Below are 737 nucleotides of genomic sequence, written 5' to 3' on the forward strand. Positions count from 1 at the left end.
CGGCCCCGTGGTCAGCGAACCGGTACGTACGGGGGCGTGGCCGGGTGCGGAAGAAAGATCTTAAAGGGACAGAGTCCTTACAATGAATCACACAGGGCGCCGGTTCGAGGCCCCTGTCCGTTCTTACTGTGAATAACCACAAAAGGGGGGGTTGGTTGGGGGGAGTATGTGGAGGGAAGAGGAAAAGGTCGAAACGGAGACACAACCCGGAGCCAGTATTATATGAGTATTTTATGAGGTCCAATTCAGAAAGGACTATTTTCAGACCCATATTTCGATTGATTCTCAATGATTAGGTGAAAACCAAAAACATTCCAGACCCATGTTTCGATTAAATCACAATGATGAGGTGAAAGACCAAAAAATTCCAGATGAAGGGCTAGCATGTTAATTGCGCAATTTGTACAGTAGTCACAGCCCTATATTGGTACTGGGATGAAATTATAAATCATTACTGGTTAGTTGTTGATCTCGGATGCATAATGGGGTTACATTATGATGCCAAAGAAGAAGAAAAAAGCTTGCACATTGTCAGCAGTAATAATTAGTTTTATCAACGTCTTAAAACTGAACCCCACGGAATATCATCATTGAGTCCAAATTTATTGATGGACAGGCGATACACCCACCGTTGCTCTTTCTCAAACAACTTGACTTCCGATCCATTTGTCAGATGTTCCAGGATTGTCCAGCGCATTTCCTTGGGGGTATGGTGTTTTTCCAAAAAATGACATGTC

Source organism: Lissotriton helveticus, chromosome 4_1 (genome assembly GCF_964261635.1).
Source record: "Lissotriton helveticus chromosome 4_1, aLisHel1.1, whole genome shotgun sequence".
Lineage (NCBI taxonomy): Eukaryota > Metazoa > Chordata > Amphibia > Caudata > Salamandridae > Lissotriton > Lissotriton helveticus.